The sequence below is a fragment of the Aulostomus chinensis genome, chromosome 4, assembly GCF_037954235.1.
Source record: "Aulostomus chinensis isolate RoL2024-O1b breed Wild chromosome 4, RoL_Achi_v1.0, whole genome shotgun sequence".
NCBI classification, from domain to species: domain Eukaryota; kingdom Metazoa; phylum Chordata; class Actinopteri; order Syngnathiformes; family Aulostomidae; genus Aulostomus; species Aulostomus chinensis.
Window position 1 is genome coordinate 30,909,420 of NC_141323.1, and position 19,974 is coordinate 30,929,393.

Sequence of the window (19,974 nt, forward strand, 5' to 3'; positions counted from 1 at the left end):
CTTCAAATTAACCACTGCATGAAATTCCATTCCAAAGCTGCAGAGGGCGCTTCAAGAAAAGGTGTGTGAGGGAAGCTCGCTCATGCTTGTCCCCAAAGACTCAAAGCGGCCCTTTCCTCACAATGAAACAAAAAAGCTTACAGCACCTGGTATTCCCAGGCGGTCTTCCATCCAAGTACTAATCAGGCCCGACCCTGCTTAGCTTCCGAGATCAGACGAGATCAGGCGTGTTCAGAGTGGTATCGCCGTAAGCCCTTGACTTTGACACACATGGGCTCTATATCCATTTCACTCACTTTACAACCTCAAAAAAAATGTGATGTGCAACAGCCTCACGGTCTTTTTACACACCAAATAGTTGTCCTGTCAATACAAAGAAAAAAATGTTGATGTCATCTAGAGAAAAGTACTGCATCTGCAATCTGTCTACTTCAAATTACACACTGCATGACATTCCATTCGAGAGCTGTGGAGGGCGCTTCTAGAAAAGGTGTGTGAGGGAAGCTCGCTCATGCTGGTCCCCAAACACTCAAAGCTGCCCTTTCCTCACAATGAAACAAAAAAGCTTACAGCACCTGGTATTCCCAGGCGGTCTCCCATCCAAGTACTAACCAGGCCCGACCCTGCTTAGCTTCTGACATCAGACGAGATCGGGCGTTTTCAGAGTGGTATGGCCGTAAGCCCTTGACTCTGACACACATGGGCTCTATATCCATTTCACACAATTTACAACCTCAGAAAAAAAGTGATGCGCAACAGCCTCAGGGTCTTTTAACACGCCAAATACGTGTCCTGTCAATAAAAGAAAAGAATGTTGATGTCATCGAGAGAAAAGTACTGCATCTGCCATCTGTCTTCTTCAAATTAACCACTGCATGAAATTCCATTCCAAAGCTGCAGAGGGCGCTTCAAGAAAAGGTGTGTGAGGGAAGCTCGCTCATGCTGGTCCCCAAAGACTCAAAGCGGCCCTTTCCTCACAATGAAACAAAAAAGCTCACAGCACCTGGTACTCCCAGGCGGTCTCCCATCCAAGTACTAACCAGGCCCGACCCTGCTTAGCTTCCGAGATCAGACGAGATCGGGCGTGTTCAGAGTGGTATGGCCGTAAGCCCTTGACTCTCACACACATGGGCTCTATATCCATTTCACTCACTTTACAACCTCAAAAAAAATGTGATGTGCAACAGCCTCACGGTCTTTTTACACACCAAATAGTTGTCCTGTCAATACAAAGAAAAAAATGTTGATGTCATCTAGAGAAAAGTACTGCATCTGCAATCTGTCTACTTCAAATTACACACTGCATGACATTCCATTCGAGAGCTGTGGAGGGCGCTTCTAGAAAAGGTGTGTGAGGGAAGCTCGCTCATGCTGGTCCCCAAACACTCAAAGCGGCCCTTTCCTCACAATGAAACAAAAAAGCTTACAGCACCTGGTATTCCCAGGCGGTCTCCCATCCAAGTACTAACCAGGCCCGACCCTGCTTAGCTTCCGAGATCAGACGAGATCGGGCGTGTTCAGAGTAGTATGGCCATAAGCCTTTGACTCTGACACACATGGGCTCTATATCCATTTCACACAATTTACAACCTCAGAAAAAAAGTGACGCGCAACAGCCTCAAGGTCTTTTCACACGCCAAATACGTGTCCTGTCAATAAAAGAAAAGAATGTTGATGTCATCGAGAGAAAAGTACTGCATCTGCCATCTGTCTTCTTCAAATTAACGACTGCATGACATTCCATTCCAAAGCTGCGGAGGGCGCTTCAAGAAAAGGTGTGTGAGGGAAGCTCGCTCATGCTGGTCCCCAAAGACTCAAAGCGGCCCTGTCCTCACAATGAAACAAAAAAGCTTACAGCACCTGGTATTCCCAGGCGGTCTCCCATCCAAGTACTAAACAGGCCCGACCCTGCTAAGCTTCCGAGATCAGACGAGATCGGGCGTGTTCAGAGTGGTATGGCCGTAAGCCCTTGACTCTCACACACATGGGCTCTATATCCATTTCACTCACTTTACAACCTCAAAAAAATGTGATGTGCAACAGCCTCACGGTCTTTTTACACACCAAATAGTTGTCCTGTCAATACAAAGAAAAGAATGTTGATGTCATCTAGAGAAAAGTACTGCATCTGCAATCTGTCTACTTCAAATTACACACTGCATGACATTCCATTCGAAAGCTGTGGAGGGCGCTTCAAGAAAAGGTGTGTGAGGGAAGCTCGCTCATGCTGGTCCCCAAAGACTCAAAGCGGCCCTTTCCTCACAATGAAACAAAAAAGCTTACAGCACCTGGTATTCCCAGGAGGTCTCCCATCCAAGTACTAACCAGGCCCGACCCTGCTTAGCTTCCGAGATCAGAAGAGATCGGGCGTGTTCAGAGTGGTATGGCCGTAAGCCCTTGACTCTGACACACATGGGCTCTATATCCATTTCACACACTTTACAACCTCAGAAAAAAAGTGATGCGCAAAAGCCTCAGGGTCTTTTCACACGGCAAATACGTGTCCTGTCAATAAAAGAAAAGAATGTTGATGTCATAGAGAGAAAAGTACTGCATCTGCCATCTGTCTTCTTCAAATTAACCAAAGCATGACATTCCATTCCAAAGCTGCGGAGGGCGCTTCAAGAAAAGGTGTGTGAGGGAAGCTCGCTCATGCTGGTCCCCAAAGACTCAAAGCGGCCCTTTCCTCACAAAGAAACAAAAAAGCTTACAGCATCTGGTATTCCCAGGCGGTCTTCCATCCAAGTACTAACCAGTCCCGACCCTGCTTAGCTTCCGAGATCAGAAGAGATCGGGCGTGTTCAGAGTGGTATGGCCGTAAGCCCTTGACTCTGACACACATGGGCTCTATATCCATTTCACACACTTTACAACCTCAGAAAAAAAGTGATGCGCAAAAGCCTCACGGTCTTTTTACACACCAAATAGTTGTCCTGTCAATACAAAGAAAAGAATGTTGATGTCATCCAGAGAAAAGTACTGCATCTGCAATCTGTCTACTTCAAATTACACACTGCATGACATTCCATTCCAAAGCTGCAGAGGGCGCTTCAAGAAAAGGTGTGTGAAGGAAGCTCGCTCATGCTGGTCCCCAAAGACTCAAAGCGGCCCTTTCCTCACAATGAAACAAAAAAGCTTAGAGCACCTGGTATTCCCAGGCGGTCTTCCATCCAAGTACTAACCAGGCCAAACCCTGCTTAGCTTCCGAGATCAGACGAGATCGGGCGTGTTCAGAGTGGGATGGCCGTAAGCCCTTGACTCTGACACACATGGGCTCTATATCCATTTCACACACTTTACAACCTCAGGAAAAAAGTGACATGCAACAGCCTCAGGGTCTTTTCACACGCCAAATAGGTTTCCTGTCAATACAACGAAAAGAATGTTAATGTCATTGAGAGAAAAGTACTGCATCTGTCATCTGTCTACTTCAAATTACACGCTGCATGACATTCAATTTCAAACCTGCGGAAAAACGCTTCAAGAAAAGGTGTGTGAGGGAAGCTCGCTCATGCTGGTCCCCAAAGACTCAAAGCTGCCCTTTCCTCACAAAGAAACAAAAAAGCTTACAGCACCTCGTATTCCCAGGCGGTCTTCCATCCAAGTACTAACCAGGCCCAACCCTGCTCAGCTTCCGAGATCAGACGAGATCGGGCGTGTTCAGAGTGGTATGGCCGTAAGCCCTTGACTGTGACACATATGGGCTCTATATCCATTTCACACACTTTACAACCTCAGAAAAAAAGTGATGCGCAACAGCCTCAGGGTTTTTTCACACGCCAAATAGGTGTCCTGTCAATACAACGAAAAGAATGTTAATGTCATCGAGAGAAAACTACTGCATCTGCCATCTGTCTACTTCAAATTACACGCTGCATGACATTCAATTTCAAAGCTGCAGAAAGGCGCTTCAAGAAAAGGTGTGTGAGGGAAGCTCGCTCATGCTGGTCCCCAAAGACTCAAAGCTGCCCTTTCCTTACAATGAAACAAAAAAGCTTACAGCACCTGGTATTCCCAGGCGGTCTCCCATCCAAGTACTAACCAGGCCCGACCCTGCTTAGCTTCCGAGATCCGGCGTGTTCAGAGTGGTAAGGCCATAAGCCCTTGACTCTGACATACATGGGCTCTATATCCATTTCACTCACTTTACAACCTCAGAAAAAACGTGATGCGCAACAGCCTCAGGGACTTTTCACACGCCAAATAGGTGTCCTGTCAATATAAAGAAAAGAATGTTGATGTCATCTAGAGAAAAGTACTGCATCTGCCATCTGTCTTCTTCAAATTACACGCTGCATGACATTCCATTTCAAAGCTGCAGAAAGGCGCTTCAAGAAAAGGTGTGTGAGGGAAGCTCGCTCATGCTGGTCCCCAAAGACTCAAAGCTGCCCTTTCCTCAAGCTGAAGTTAAAAGAATTGCAAATTAATCCTTCACAGGTACTTGTTCCCAGAGATGGATGAAATAAAAATTGAATATATTCTAGTATTATAAAAATACAATGAACTAAATTATTAACAATGAGTAAGAGGATTTTCAAAACAAAACAAACAGTGTCTTTCTTGGTTCTGAACTTTCGCTTCACTGAAAATAAAAATCTTTTTTAGTTGGATAGTTTCACATAAAATACCCTCAAGTCATCCTTTACACCTCAATTGTAAGGAAAAAAAGTTTCCTCTACAAAAGATAACCCTTTTGTTTTTTTAAAATATACATCATATTTAATCCCTTTCAGAATCCTTAAGTTACCTTCTAAACCGGTATTCTTTAATTTACAACAACTAAAACTCAATATTTTACCTGTGGGCACACACACATTCATATGAAACACCTTAAATTTAATTTTTACCTGTTTCAGGCCTGTTTATTGAAGCTCGTGTGCGTTCGGGGCTTCACAACTGTAATGGCCGCTTCACTCGCAGCTGAGCACACAATAAAAGCAAGTGCATGTGTATGTTAGTCCTCAAAAATCCAGGGTTTTATTAGAAGGGGGAGAACGGGAATGGAGGATGAGAGTCTGAATGGTAATGGCAATGGCGGTGGAAGTCACAATCCAAACACTCACACGCAATGGCGGGACAGCGAAAGTCACGAAGAAGAAAACACAGCAGGACAAGGCACAGCAGAACAGCAGAGCCATCGGATGGAAACCCGTCTCTCTCTCTCCAATGTCCGTCTCCTTCAAGCATATTATCTTAATTTAGCCACAATTATCAAACATTATCTCGTGTCGAATTCGCATTACCTTTACTTTCGCTCCAAACATATTACAACGCTAAAGCTACGATCTGCTGGCACATTAGCACGGAATGCTATCCCTAGCTAGCACGTCGCTAACCATGTACACATCCAGTCTCTTTTCACTATAACAGTTAGATAAAGCGCAAATACAGGCATAAATATTCACCTCTCGAAGGTCACACAGAAGTTTATATCAGGACCACCAGTCGTCGACCTCCAAAATAAACTTAAATGCTCTCCACACAAACGATGCCTCCCCTCTTAACCCTCTGATCATTGCCTCTGTTTCTCTCCCCATGCGCGCTAACTACTCACCTCACAAACCTGCGCCACTAGTCCCACCCCTTACACAGTAACTTTCCTCTGATTGGCTTTTGCGGTCTTAATACACCCAAAGATAAGACAGGAATGAAATGATTGACAGGTAACAATTGAGGTTACATATAAACACGGCTTCTTCCCCTCTCCTTATTCTCAGATCACTGATCTTTTACAGACTCAGAGAACTTAAAGACCTTTATATGAATTTATTTTTTAACTGTAAATAGTTTTACTTTTTAAATGTTACATATTATATTTATGCTTTTAACCTGCTCACATTATAACCAATTTTAAAGATCATGAACTCTATTTATTTTTGAACTTTTTAACACATCTCTTTCTGCTTTTTATGCGATGTAATTTATTTGATTTTTGTACAGGGCTACGTGTTGTATGATAACAAGAGTGTATATTGTTTACAATGTGTTACAGTCAATGGGTGGCACGGTGGTACCGTTGTTAACAGTGTCGCCTCAAAGCAAGTTCAAGTCCTGGCTCGAGCACAGGTTCTTTCTGTGTGGTGTGTGCATGTTCTCTCCGTGCCTGCGTGGGTATTCTGTCTGCAATGGACTGGCTACCTGTCCAGGGTGAAACCTGCCTCTCACCTGAAAGCCACTGGGAAAGGCTCCAGCCTCCCCCTGCAACCCTTAACAGAAATAAGCTGGGATGCATGGAAGTATAGAAAGCGGATACAATGAAGCGCATACAAATTTTTCGAATGCATGAAAAAGTCTCACCTTTTGTTTTTTTCATATTGGTTAGTTTGGAAGCATGGAATTTCTGACAAAGCCTAAGTTTGTATTGTTTATTCACTGATTTTTCTGACAATTTACAAACAAAGCTTTCAAAACTGAGAGGACAAGCAGTGGTGTTTAAGATCAACACCCAACATGGGGCTTGAACCAACAACCCTGAGACTAAGAGTCTCATGCTCGACTGACTGAGCTAATCAGGTTACGTCAGTGTAAGTCCCATAGCATGAAGCGGTCAGAGTGAGAGACTCACAGTCCTGTGAGTGATCACCCACCCATCTATCCATCCATCCATCCATCCATCCATCCATCCATCCATCCATCCATCCATTTTTCCGCTTATCCTGTTAAGTGTCACAGGGTGGGGCTGGAGCCTATCCCAGAGGGGACATTACCTTGGACAGGTCAGTGGTCCATCGCAGTCCACCGCAGCCAACAAATACTGTTGTGTGACACGTAAATTGTGTGTACTGTAAAATGGTTCAGTCTATCAGAAAGCTTCATGAATTCACAGGCAAAATACAGATGTCGCACACATTAATTTGTGGAGGCTCGAGATGTAAAAAGTAAAGTCAACTCTCTGTGTTTTTTGGACTAATTTGCAAGCATTTTCAACATTTTGGCTAGCTGCTAAATCTGGCTAGCATGATGTGCACCGAGTGTAATTATCAATGCAAATGTGGCAGGATGAGAGGTCCCATCCTAGCAGTGAGACTGGTTGGTGATGCCTGACTTGGCTTGTACCATCATTAGCCAACCAGTGTGAGGCGCTGCTCTATAAATAGGGGCAGCATCTACCTGGTCAATCTCTTGCTCTTGGGGTCCGCGGTCCTCCCACTTCCTGGTCACCTCGCTTCCGCCTCTGATCGCCTCACGTCTGCCTTCTCGCCACCGTCTGTGCTGGTATGTAGCAGTAGCTCCCTGTAGCTCGTGTTGCATGCTGATCATGCACGTTTTTCATATTCACGTGTTTAATTGTAGGCGTCCGGCTTTTGGGACACGGTCCCTTAATCGCCGCTAGTGGGGAAACACCCCCCCCCCCCCCCGCCGATCTGACGTGCAGAGGCTGTTTGCCACAGCATACTAGCTGTGAAACCCTTTGCTCTGCATGCGTGCGATCTACACCTGATTGGCACAGCTGGTGAGCCGTGACACTGAGGAAGAACTAGCTGCTGCTTTGCTACCGGGCGCTGTCTTGCCGGACTATCCTGCTTTGCCAGATGCTCCTGCTTTGCTCTGGCTGCTGTTTGGCTACAGACTACCCTGCTTTGCTCTGGCTGTTTGGCTACAGACTACCCAGCTTTGTTACAGGCTCCTGCTCTATTAGCCTGCTCTGCTACTAGCCTGTTCTGCGACCTACTGGCCATCTACACATGTTTTGCTTGTTTGTTTGTTCACTGTTTACTGTGTTCACTGGAGTGCTCTGCTTCTGTGTTAATGAATTGGAATCCGCTGTGTGTTGAACTGGAGGTTGTTTCAGTAATTCACCTTGTTTAACCAGGGTCTGCCAGATCCTGATGTCCACCGTGTGGCGCCACTGAACTGTACTTCATGGTGCTCTGAAGGTTTGGATCTGCATTGTTTCCCATTCCTCCGCTTGGGCTTCAGGGTGTAGCAAGCTGCTGGACGGCTATCCGTTAGCTCCCTGGTCTAGCAATGGAGAAATGAACTCGTTTCTGGTTATTTTGGGTTGTATTATTTTTCCTTGCTAATTTGTTTTTAATAATTAAATCTTGTTTCTCGAATTAATTTTTAAATTGTGGTTTGAGTTTGGTTCTGGTTTGTGGTTTTTTTTTTTTTTTAGTTTTGGTGTTAAATTATAATTCTTGTCATTTCGTTTCAGGTACTGGGAGCTCACGGTCCTGGCGTCGCTTTTCCTCTTGTGTGCTGTGCACCCCTGTTTTGCTTTAATCATGTGTTTTTAAATGTGATGTCCCAATTGATCAGGGTGTCTTCTGCCTTGGGATCCCTCACCCCCACTGGTAAGCTCCAGACTTGTTTAGATTCATTCTTGTTCTCTTTTTAATCTGCTGGCCTGTTTACAATAAAATATTTTTGTCATGGAACCACGTCTCCTGCCAATTAGTAAATGAACCTGTGAGTGCGTTTTGGTCGGTACGTTAACTATTTCCTTGGGCGAAATTCCCAAGGTGGTGTTGTCCGGCTTTGGTCACTATTATATTTTAATAAGTGCACCCCCCACTCGTGTGTCGCCACACAAACTGGAAACTTCACTTAGCCTCCACTGGCCTACAGACTTTGCGCCAGTGTCTACAATAAATGCAATCGCTACTCACCAAATGACTGTGATTGAGATGGATGATAACCAAGGCTCTGGCCTCACGTGCAGCTCAGGAGATTCTCCTTGCGTCCATCAGGCAAAGATACTGCATGATACTGTTTTATTTACAGTGAAGTACTGTATTTTAGCATTACAGCATAGTTCTGTTAAACAGTCATGGGGTGTAATTTAACAGATTCCTATTAGAATTAACAGCAAAGTACTGTATTTTTATAAACAGGGTGATACTGTTGAAATCTTGTAGTACACTGCAAGCAATTGCTGTAAATGTACAAGTCCCACCGCTTTCATAGAATTCATCACTGGATTCAGGACGACCCCTGCTACTCGGCTGCGGTGGGCGGGAGGAGGCTCAGGCCCAAACAACACTGACTGCAGCTTTAATTTAATCCGAGGTTGATGTAATACTCTGAGAAAGCAGTGGTATTTATTTCATGATTTTCACAGGAATAAGTTAAGAATAAAATGCCAGTTCATGGTTAAGCTAAAATTTACATTAGTATTATGAAGAAGATATTAAAATATTTGTTTAAAATTTAACTTTAAAAAAAACATCATTTCATGGGGTGTGAATGTCTTTCAAAAATGTTAAAGTAATTCTATTACGTTAGGTTACGTGCGTGAGTTCATGACCTTTAGTGTTTACACTTCCGGGAGAAACGAGCGCGAGGAAGGAGCATCGTGTGAATGGCGTAACGTTATCGGAGTTTGGAGACTGTGTGTTGTCGGAGAGGAGTTTTTATCGGTAACGGACTGTGAACTGTAATTGACCGACGTGATCGGAGTGCGTGAGTCGGATTCTCCGCCACCGATTGTGTTTTGAGCACCAGGCAAGTCCAGTTACAGAAGCTAGCGGGAGCTAGGCTAACGCTGTCCACGCTGAAGGGAGACGCCGCAGCACGGACGGGACAGGAGCTTCGGATAGTCGCCTCGGGAGAGAGTCGTTAATGGAGGACGCGTCACTGCTGCCGAAGGAGTCGGAGGATGTGCCGCTGCTGCCGAATCACGGAGGTCTGTTGCTGCGGGCTGCTGCGAGCGGGACGGTTGCTGCCACAACGAGCGAGGGATTCATCGGCTGCGGTCCGGTATTGTTGACTTCACCGACACACGGGGGGATCTGGTAAAGGTTTCCATCATGAGCTCCAATTAAAGCGGGCCAACGAAAGTAAACATGAGTGCACTCGAAATAAAATTAGACAGTTGAAAAAAAGACAAACAATATACCCCGGGGTTCTTTTTATTTTCTATAGTCTTGTTTATTCAAGGTTTGAATGTGTTTTTCTGCAAGCTTTTAATACATTTTCTAAACTGAAATCTTGTGTTGGTTTCATTGAATTTGTGTGTTGTTACTGAAGCTTTACAGCAGAGTTTAAAGGTCAAGTGTACTCCCCATAGCCTCATTTGAATATTTAAGAGTGAGAATCATACATTGCCCTAGATTGATATTAATTATTCCAGATGGGACTTTTACCATACAAGATATTTGAAATGAGTTAGTGTTCCCTGTAAGCCTAAGGTGGGTTTTAATATTGGAGCCGGTGGTAAAAGGGTTACATTTAGAAATCTAAACCCCTGCTACCATGAGCACACATGGAAATAAAGACTCAACTGACCGCTCGGTCTACTTCAGCTAGCACACTGAACAATACTGTTGTTTACTTGCTAGCTGATAAGTGAGCAGCTGATGTTTGCAATAACATTGAAATAAACTAAAAATAGAGTCAATAACTCAAATCCTATCACCACCAAAGGAGCCACGTCTTTAACACTTCAATCTCATAGCGACTCCTCAGGATTTCTTCTTCTCTCCATTGCATTTTGTAGGAGGCTCCTGCCGGTCCACACTGCCTTCCCCCTAACAGATTCAGCTACTGAGACTAAAGTTCGTTAGTGAGCTCAATGCATAAAAGTGACGTAATATTTGTTGAAAACTAAATAGGCGTGAAGCTGTAACCTCACATGAACACTTGAAGTCTAGATTTCAGCTGCATGTGAAGAAATCAGCATAAAATCCTTGTGTTGGTGTTTAAACCTGGACTACCAGAACCAGGCTAAGAGGTGTTTGTCTGTTAGCTGTGAAGCAAACTGAAACATGAAGGCTTTGAGGGTTTGTTCTCAACACAAAGAAAGATTCAATGCTCAAACTGCCAACTCTGTAAAAACAAAACATTTTTACAAATCTCAGTTTATTTCTTCATGAAGATCTTAATGAGGCAATCAGCACCAGAGCACTAAAGTTAAAATTAGTAACACCGTCACGAACGATGGATTTATTTGACCCAATGTAGTTTTCCTGATCAAATATAGTTTTCATCAAAATATATATATTTTTTATAATTATTTCCCAATATGCAACGTCACATAAATAAAAAATGGAGGACCCTATAAAATGACCTGACGTCAGTGTTCAAGGGTGAAGTCATTTTTGGAATGAAGAAGAGTTCATCCAGCTTTTTTTGCCTCGTGTCTCTGAACCAGTTCATTTGTTGTGTCCACGCCGTTCCGTGTTTAACATGTTTTATGTAACATGAATAACATATTAATATACAAATATATACATGACATAAATTATATATAGACACAGATAAACATCAATAACCAGTGAGAGAAGTCATGTGATTCTCCGACCTCTCTAAGCTGCATCGCAGTGCTGGAGGAGTGCTGACATCATCATTTATGGTTCCTTGCTGGATGAAGGCCTAAACTATGGAGTGAAATCTACTGCCTTGAACTCACTCTTCATTTCTGCTCAGGCTTTTCCTGCCAGCAAGGCAGTGGCAAGAAAAGCAGTCAGCTGATGTCCACAGCTCAACATGAGAAGGACACATTTCTTTTGAAGAAAAAGCATTTCAAGGAGTTTTTCCTGCCAATACAGGACAACACCCACTCACAAACCAGTGCTGGACAAGTTCCTTCAAAGCTGTAATGCCTTATTTCTTACTTGTTACTGTCATTGTAAAATAATTGGTTCCATTACGATTGTGTCTGCCAGCGCTTGGTGACTGTACAGGAGGTCTGTGGACCGCAGGGCCACAACAAGCCCATTTCCTCAACTCTCCATTTAGTACAGAGGTCCCCAAGTATGGACCAGTGAGGATAAATGTGATCGTGGAGAAGTCCTTTTGTTCTTCAGCTTGTCCAACTTGATGGTGAGTCTCCTTTTATCAAGGATTACTGAATGCTTGTGTTATTTATGGCATTGTAAACACTTTATAAACCCTTCATTCAGAGCTGTAAAGAACCTTTAACCTCATATCCCAGACATCAAAGTGGGCCACTAACTGGTGAGATGAAGCTATGCTATGCTGCTACATTCTGAAGAGGTAAAGTAGCAGGTTCTGAGAGTGATGGCTAACCTGGATGTGTTCATCTCCTACTTTAATATCAGCGTCCCAACTTGGAGCTCTGACCACCTCCAGCTTTTTGTTCCTGTTTCTGCTTCAGTCAACAGGGAACTCAAACCTGCAATAGAATCATCAACAACAATGGAATAGAAAACAGAGGAAGACAAAATATCATAAACTTACAAAGCTGAGAAATGTTCATGAAGAATAAATGCACACATTATGATTGAGGCCAGAAAGTGAAACTCCACACCAAATGTATTTTGACATGTAGGGATAATGAACTTGAATGTGTTGAAATAGCAGATAAATGAATCCACTATCACACAACAAGATGATGACCCACTACCACAAGATGGCGTCACAGATCCTGATGCTCTGAGCAGGAAATACTAAATAATGTCCTGACATCTTATTCCAATGGTTCTGTTCCATATTTATATTTTAAAATCAATTACATGATGAAAGCTGCCACAGCTGGTTTAAGTGAGAGAACACGCTAGGCAAGGCAAGGCAATTTTATTTGTACAGCCCGTTTTCACAAACAGTTTGTCTCAAAGGGCTTCACATGGCATCATAACAACATCCTCTGCCCTTAGACCCTCACATCGACTGAGGAAAAACTCCATAGAAAACCCTTTTAACAGGGAAAAATCTGAGAAACCTCAGGGTGAGCAAGAGAGGAGGGATCCCTCACCCAGGACGGACAGACGTGCAGTAGATGTTGCTACAGACAAGAAAACAGTTTACAATACAAAATGTGGGAAACACGGAAATGTTAATAACAGCTGAAGAAGGAAGCTTCTGGTAGGGGAGGCAGGGAGAGCAAGCCAGCTTGATGGGGGACTGGATGGCAGACTGGTTCATGGAAGGGGAGCGCAGGCCGGTGTAACAGTAGGGAATGGGGGGGGGGGGGGGGCGATGCAATCGGCGGTTGGGGCTCTGGTGGATCTGTGGAAACACAGAGAGACTGCGAGACACCAAGGCCAAACTACAAAGTGCAACAAGTAGTGGTAGTGACAGTTCCAAAAATGTGCAGGGAGGAGAGAGGGGGAGAGGAGAGAAGAGGAGGGAAGGGCTTCATGTAACCTGATGTGTCCCCCAGCAGTCTAAGCCTGTAGCAGCATAGCTATCAATGGTTCAGAGCTACCTGAACCAGTCCTAGCTGAAGGCTCTGTCATAGAGGAAGGTCTTCAGCCTGGACTTAAACGTAGTTAAAGTGTCTGCCTCTCTGACCCATGGAGAGAGCTGGTTCCACAGTAGAGGAGCCCGGTAACTAAAGGCTCTACCTCCCAGTCTGTTTTTATTGATACTGGGAATCACTAAAAGACCTGCATTCTGGGAGCGGTGCGCTCTGGTCGGACAGTAGGGACTAATGAGCTCTTTCAAATAGGATGGAGCTTTATCATTAAGAGCCTTATAAGTCAGCAGAAGGACTTTGAAGTCGATTCTAGATCCTACAGGAAGCCAGTGGAGAGAAGCTAAAGTGGGAGAGATGTGTTCTCTCTTCTTAACTCCCATCAAAACCCTCGCTGCAGCGTTCTGGACCAGCTGGAGACTCTTTAGAGAGTATTTAGGACATCCTGACAGGAGAGAGTTGCAGTAGTCCAGCCGAGAAGTGATAAATGAGATTTGAAACCAGTAAAATATGCTTTTCTGTGTGCAAACTAGTGAGGGGCATGGAAGGATATTTTACCACCAATACAGAACCCAAACTTTAGTCATGTGATGAGATGGCGACTGAGAAGAGTGATTATGAAGTTAATGGACAAAATGTGAATTGAAAGAAAATACATTAAAAAATGCTACATAAACAAATAAAAGAAGGAGCACAAATGACATTTTTCTGCACAAATTTACTGGTATTAGACTGCATTTTTGGTTCATGAGTAGATGAAAGAGTATCACATATATATTATATACATGTGATACATGCACGTGGCTTTGGACAAAAGCTTAAAGAAATTGTAGAATTATTTAAATGTACCAAGTGGACTGTTTCAGGTTTCTTGAAGATGCTTCTGCTCTCATCCAAGAGGCGTCTTCAGTTTTCTTCACTGATGGGAGGATTTATAGCTCTGTGGGGGCGGGACCTTCTACAGAGGTGATTGACATATGTGAGCTCTGGGTGTCAGAGTTGTGAAAGGGAAGTTGACTCAACTGGTATCTGTGTCAGTTAAAAGCCTCACAGTAATTCCATAATGTAGGAGTAGAAACCAGAGTCGCTCGCGACGAGGATGGGATTCGAACCCATGCGTGCAGAGCACAATGGATTAGCAGTCCATCGCCTTAACCACTCGGCCACCTCGTCTGCTGACAGCAACCCTGAGCTTTTAAACACCTGAACTCTTTGGAGCCTATTTGTCAGAAATGGACCCAGCAGGAGCCACTGAACACAACTCTGACATAATCAGGCTTCTTCCCCTTCGTGCTACAGAAGGCAGAATACAGACCATCGATACATCATCAGAGTGAACACCAGCTGATGTTTACAAGTTTAATTCACCTTTTACTACAAAATGACATCCAAGCTCAGATTCTCTTGTCCTGATTGAACAAGTAAATGTTTAAGAAGATGAGAGTACCAGACTTTTTCATCCAAGGAAACAAGCATCCTATCACTGTCCTATGCAGAGTTTCTTTAAAAGAAAGTGAGACAACCTCAAGATTTTCTTTTCCTCTTGTTGGATTTTGCCACAGAGAATCAGAGACAATCAAAAGCTTGTTGGACTTTAATGTTGGAGGACTGAACAAGTCATGACATCATCAGTTTTACCTTCACAGGTGCTTCATTTACTTTACTTTCAATTTTACAGAGGTAGAACCTGAAATCAAAGCTGCCCATAAAAAGAAGTGAAAGCTTCCCAGGCTGTGATGTTCTTGTCTACAAACTCTGTCTTGTATGGAGCTTCAATCTTTAATAAACAGAATAAAAAGAAGATAACATTTGTTGTGATTTGGTGCTTTAAAAATAAAACTTACGACTTACATGGAAACTGTTTGGGGGGGGTGGAGCCTAGGTATGTGTTTGATGTCTGAATTCTGTCTCTGATGTCTGAATTCTGTCTTTGATCTCTGGGTTCTGAGCATTGATCTCCTGCTTCAGTCTTTGATCTCTGACTGATCCTAAACTAATCAAAGGATCACATCAGCATATTGGTCCAGTCTACAGATGGTGATTTTACCTATTTGAAGCCTTATTTTGTGTTTGATGGACATTTTTAAAATCATTAATGACTTTTTGACTGAACATCCTGGACACTGTGGTGCCTGATGAGGAGACAACTTGGGTACAAAGTTGAAGAGGAGGGTTTTTGGAGAGGGGATATTTTTGCAGTGTTCCAAGTCAATAATAACTGTGGCAAAATGTCATCATTTTTCAAAATGTCCTCACGAAGATGGTTTGAAATTCTGTCTCTCCCTCATCCTCAGCTGCTGCAGCACTTTAAAGAAAACCTTTGACTCGTGGATCTAACAAAGATCAGATGTTGTCTCCTCCAGAACATCAACACTTTAACGTTGTTGGCAGGACTCCAACCTGAGCAGGGAGACCCCAATGGATTTCTAGTCCATCGCCTTCACCACTCGGCCACAACAACCACATTCACACACACATTTGTAAAAGATTCACATTTACACAATTCTTTAAAATTATGTCACAAGCCCATTTGTGTGAGGTCCTATTTTCTCTTTTTCAGCATTCCTTTGTTTCCAGGTCTCTAATAAGTGCAGAATTACAAAGACAAGCAAGCTGGATCCATCCTGGGCAGGTGATATGAGCCATTGACCACTGGCCAGAGACCCTGGCACAGACGTTGGGGATGGTGACAGAGAGCATTTCTACAATTATATTCTACATTTATAGAATTCTACAATCCTACAATTTCATTGAGCAGACGCTTTTGTCCAAAGCCACTTGCATATGTTTTTGGTGAGTTTGGCTCCTGAGCTTGAGACAGTTGTGACTCATAAAGGACAGCTTCAAATGCAGCTGTGAAGCCTCATTGTCAGCTGGGAGGAACGACAGGTGTCTCCCTCTAGTGGCTCCTCACAGCAACACGAGCCTCATTTCATACACATGCATCCACCACCTCACTACCAAAGGCCAGTTGGGCCTCGACAGACAGGTGAGTTTCAAGTGTTGGACAAAGGTCTTTAAGATGTTCTTATTAATTCTATAACATCTGAGATTAAAATCTATGGAATTACAACCAACAAGCAGTCCAACACCTGATCAGATGCTCCTTCATGAGGCTGAGAAGAATCAATCTAAACTGGGATGAAGAAAATTAATTGAGAGGAGAAACCTACTGATTGGATGACATGGACCCACCTGATCCATGTCAGCCTTGTTGGAGCAGAAAGAGGTGGATCAGAGGAATCAGTGGATCAAGACTCAGGTGTCAGATGAAGAATCTCTTTATTGACAATGGAGTCAGAGAAATCTTCCAACGTGAACTTGACAGACCATTTTATACCAAAGACAGGCTGTGTGTGTGTGTGTGTGTGGGGGGGGGGGGGGGGGACAATGGCTTAAGGGAGCTCCAGGTAGCTGGTTTGAACTGGTCCCTCATCTCTGTGAGTAGAAACCATCTGAGGTGGAGGGTGAAGATCTGCTTTGACCTCCTGATCTCCCAGTAAAGCCAGTATAGATGTTGAGCTTGGAGGAGTTGATGGCCTCCTTCATCTTCTTGTTGGAGATGTTTGCTAAACTCAGCACCACCACAGATCAGAGGAAAGTCCACTTGTAAGCTGGACATTGGAGTTTCTAGTGACCTGCAGGATCTTAGTTGTGGTGGCAGCAGGCCTGTTCTAAGAGCTTTGCTCACATTCATGATCAGGCTTCATAATGGTTCTGGACCACTGAGTGATAGAAGCTGATCCTGGGGCAGCAGAAGACAAATATAGAGAAGAAAAGACAAAAGACAGAGAGAAAGGAGGGAGAGAATGACAAAAAGATGGGAACAAGATGAGGGTGAAAGACAAGCAGAGAGAAAGACAGAGGGATGGAAGACAGACACACAACCAACAAAAGCAACAACAGCAATAATAGTATTGATATTGTCCTGTTATTGATGTTTTCATGTGAAAGTGGCATATTTAAGATAAAAGACACTGTTAGAACAGAAAGATCCAGAAAACCCACCAACCAGAGGTGTGTCTGGTACAGATGTGGAATTATTGGCTCACACAATGTTGAGGCAACTGGGAAGAAGACAAACAAAAAAGGCTTGTGTGATTCAGACATTCATCAAAAATGGTCCTGTAGAACTGTTCAATGTGTCATGACTTCAGAAGCTCAAATCCTCTCTAAGTTCTAGTGAGAGTGGAAGAGATTATAAAATGAGAGAAGCAGGGCCCTCCCTCAGAGCTGAAATACCTCAGTTGGGAGAGCGTTAGACTGAAGATCTAAAGGTCCCTGGTCCCATCCCAGGTTTCAGCAGAGGAACAGCATTGACTTTACTTTCCAGTGGAGGAACTGCAGACATGAAGGAGACTAACATCTTGTCCTGTGCATTCTTATGACATTCAAGACATTTTTGGAGCCTCTTGTTGGATTTTGCCACAGAGAATCAGAGCCAATCAAAAGCATGGTGGACTTTAACATGGAGGATTGAACAAGTCAAGAAAGCAGCAGTTTGACCTTCACAGGTGTTTCTTTTCCTGTCTAAATGCTGTAGAAAGAGCCTGAGTAGCTCAGACGGTAGAGCATCAGCCTTTTAATCTGAGGGTCCAGGGTTCAAGTCCCTGTTCAAGTGCTGTGGTTGTTCCAGTGTTTGACAACATGGTACTGGATGAAGTTTAGTGTTGAACAAACTGTCATCACCAAAAGTAGAAGTGTTCTTGTCTTGAGACTGTTCCTGCAGGTCAAATGTGAAGAACCGGCAACCCCCATTTTGCAAAAAGTTAAATTTTTCTAACTGTTCAATTGGAAAGTATTTTCAGATTGAAGAAGTGATCAAGAGAAACAGGAAAATCCCTCTAAACACAGCAAACTCCATCCATCAATCCATTTTCTACAGCTTTTCCTGTTCAGGGTCTCAGAGGGAACTGCAGCCTGTCCCAGCAGCCTCAGTACAAGAGGAGGGGTTCACCCTGGACAGGTCGCCAGTCCATCACAGGGCCAGGTGAAAGTGCCAACCACTGCACTGCCCCTACTAGTCGTCTACATATCAGTGTTCTCAGTATTGCACTGACATTCACATCAGTATTGTGCTTATATTTTATTTCCTGGCTCTTCAAGCCTCCTATTATGCTGAAGTTGATTGCTTCAGTGACCAGGAGATGTTATCATTGGCAGCTAGTTTACTATTATTGCTGCTGCTGTTGCTGTTGTTGGTTGTGTGTCTGTCTTCCATCCCCCTGTCCCTCTGTCTTTCTCTCTGCTTGTCTTTCTCCCTCATCTTGTTCCCATCTTTTTGTCATTCTCTCCCTCCTTTCTCTCTGTCTTTTGTCTTTTCTTCTCTATATTTGTCTTCTGCTGTCTGTCCTGTCCTGCTCTGTTTCAACAACCAACCAGTCAAAGCAGACGTCCGGTTAAAAAAATTATCATAAAAGAACTCTTGATGTGATTTGGCTTGAGACATGAAGAAGATAGGATTTTTTTTCTCTTAATTTTAGAAGCATTTACAGATTCATGTAAAGATCATCAATCAGTGTAGTATTTCAGACAGACTTCTGGTCCGTGAGGACGAGGAATCCAGCACAGATCCACAGAACTCCAACTGCCATCTTTGATGATTCCTTTACAGTCTGTAGGGTGGAGAGATCCTCCTGAGTGTGGCTTTGAATTTTTGTCTGTGGATGTGTTAACCCTGTCATGGACTGGTGACCTGTCCAGGGTGAACACGGCCTGTCGCCCAAAAGCTGCTTGGATAGGCTCCACCCCCTCCATGACCCTGAACAGGATAAGCAGAAGAAAATGGATAGAAGTCATGACACATTGAACAGTTCTACAGGACCATTTTTGATGAATGTCTGAATCACACAAGCCTTTTTTGTTTGTCTTCTTCCCAGTTGCCTCAACATTGTGTGAGCCAATAATTCCACATCTGTACCAGACACACCTCTGGTTGGTGGGTTTATGGATCTTTCTGTTCTAACAGTGTCTTTTATCTTGCTTTTATCTTTTATCTTTTGGATCTTTTCTTTGTATCTGCATTCTGTGGTGCACGGTTGCTCTGGAAGAGCGCTCTATCTAACTATTTTCACTGTACCCCCCCCCCCCCCCCCCGTATAGCAAAAAGAAAAGATTCTGATTCTTACACACACACACACACACACACACACACACACACACACACACGTGTATAAACATGATGTTCCGAATGTTTCACTGTCTGTGGTTGTCCATCTTTCCTTGCCTCTTCACTGTCATTGTCAGAACTCTGAGCAATCTTCCTCTCCAGGTGATGTCTCTGAGTGATGATGATTGCTGTCTGTTCAACCAGCTTCATTTGTTGATATCTGAGAAGGACTGAAGACAGCAAAGTGTGCTGATTGGCCAACAACCCCACACAGGTCAAAGGTCACTGCTCTGAGGCAGACCAGTTTACTATATCAGTGGTGACACCATCCACTGCTGGCGCTCTCTTCAGTGCTTCTTGTTTCTGCCCTTTGTGCTTGAGCTCCTAGAGCAGCTGGTCCGGCTCTCCCCCTTTTCTTTTCTATTCCACTAATTTTTTTTTAAAATTTTCTATTTTTGTAATTCATCATCGATCTCAGCTCACGGTTGCTACACTCTTGACCTCCTGTGAGCCTTGAATCTCCATCCTGACCAGCAGAGAGAAGCCACCTTTGTGTTGGAGAAGAGCAGCTTAGTCGAGGCAGCCAGCAGCCTGAGACCAGAGGGTAGCGAATCAACGTGCTTCCCTTCTTCATCGAGCGAATGTCAGCGGGAGCCACGGTCGACGAGGTGGAGGCTTTGGAAGCCGTCCTCCCTCCAGTTCATTGGAGAGGCATCGTACATCGATGGGAGAATCCAGCTGAGAACGTCAGCCGGTTACGTTGGTTTTC

The 19,974-nt window shown here is 43.9% G+C and overlaps 9 non-coding genes and 2 pseudogenes across 9 annotated transcripts; all 11 read right to left on the reverse strand.

Moving 5' to 3' along the window:
- Window positions 1-134: 134 nt before the first annotated feature.
- Window positions 135-253, reverse strand: LOC147266535 (5S ribosomal RNA). The gene has a single exon (XR_015114541.1). It is a non-coding gene; the product is annotated as a 5S ribosomal RNA (ribosomal RNA).
- Window positions 254-563: 310 nt separating this feature from the next.
- Window positions 564-682, reverse strand: LOC147266536 (5S ribosomal RNA). The gene has a single exon (XR_015114453.1). It is a non-coding gene; the product is annotated as a 5S ribosomal RNA (ribosomal RNA).
- A 309-nt stretch (window positions 683-991) lies between these two features.
- Window positions 992-1,110, reverse strand: LOC147266537 (5S ribosomal RNA). Its single transcript, XR_015112798.1, has one exon. It is a non-coding gene; the product is annotated as a 5S ribosomal RNA (ribosomal RNA).
- A 310-nt stretch (window positions 1,111-1,420) lies between these two features.
- LOC147266538 (5S ribosomal RNA) lies at window positions 1,421-1,539 on the reverse strand. Its single transcript, XR_015112916.1, has one exon. It is a non-coding gene; the product is annotated as a 5S ribosomal RNA (ribosomal RNA).
- A 309-nt stretch (window positions 1,540-1,848) lies between these two features.
- On the reverse strand, window positions 1,849-1,967 carry LOC147266539 (5S ribosomal RNA). The gene has a single exon (XR_015114273.1). It is a non-coding gene; the product is annotated as a 5S ribosomal RNA (ribosomal RNA).
- A 309-nt stretch (window positions 1,968-2,276) lies between these two features.
- Window positions 2,277-2,395, reverse strand: LOC147266540 (5S ribosomal RNA). The gene has a single exon (XR_015115491.1). It is a non-coding gene; the product is annotated as a 5S ribosomal RNA (ribosomal RNA).
- Window positions 2,396-2,704: 309 nt separating this feature from the next.
- LOC147266541 (5S ribosomal RNA) lies at window positions 2,705-2,823 on the reverse strand. The gene has a single exon (XR_015114601.1). It is a non-coding gene; the product is annotated as a 5S ribosomal RNA (ribosomal RNA).
- A 310-nt stretch (window positions 2,824-3,133) lies between these two features.
- On the reverse strand, window positions 3,134-3,252 carry LOC147266542 (5S ribosomal RNA; annotated as a pseudogene).
- Window positions 3,253-3,563: 311 nt separating this feature from the next.
- Window positions 3,564-3,682, reverse strand: LOC147266543 (5S ribosomal RNA). The gene has a single exon (XR_015115180.1). It is a non-coding gene; the product is annotated as a 5S ribosomal RNA (ribosomal RNA).
- Window positions 3,683-3,993: 311 nt separating this feature from the next.
- Window positions 3,994-4,102, reverse strand: LOC147266544 (5S ribosomal RNA; annotated as a pseudogene).
- Window positions 4,103-14,187: 10,085 nt separating this feature from the next.
- On the reverse strand, window positions 14,188-14,269 carry trnas-gcu (transfer RNA serine (anticodon GCU)). The gene has a single exon. It is a non-coding gene; the product is annotated as a tRNA-Ser (tRNA).
- Window positions 14,270-19,974: the final 5,705 nt, after the last annotated feature.